Raw genomic sequence first — 465 nt, 5'->3', positions numbered from 1 at the left:
TTTCTTCCTCCTTTATCACTTACGGCCCACAAAACAACTGCTCACACCTTTCCAATCGTAACCACCCCCGCAAGACCTTTGCAAAACTCTTTAGCTCCTCTCTTCTTTTCTATCCCTGTCTCTTTCTCTCTTTCACTTCCTTCCATTCTCTCTCTCTCTCTCTCTCTCTCTCTCTCTCTCTCTCTCTCTCTCTCTTTCTTTATCTCTCAAACCCAAACACACTCGCATACACACACATACCAACACACACACAGACACACACACAGACACACAGACACACACACACACACACACATACACACACACACAGACAACAGAACCCACCCCGTGTGCCAACTCCCTCCGATGTTAAACCACCTTCCCCGTGTGGAACACCAACTGTTCTAGAAGCAAAGAGTTCCATCTACATAAATAATAAAATACAACATGTCAGATGGACCCTTTTAACTCGGAAATCCGCAAACA

The sequence above is a fragment of the Aplysia californica genome, unplaced genomic scaffold (assembly GCF_000002075.1).
Source record: "Aplysia californica isolate F4 #8 unplaced genomic scaffold, AplCal3.0 scaffold00310, whole genome shotgun sequence".
In the NCBI taxonomy this organism is placed as follows: Eukaryota; Metazoa; Mollusca; class Gastropoda; order Aplysiida; family Aplysiidae; genus Aplysia; species Aplysia californica.
The sequence above is the reverse complement of the archived record's forward strand: the minus strand, read 5'-3'. Positions refer to the sequence as shown.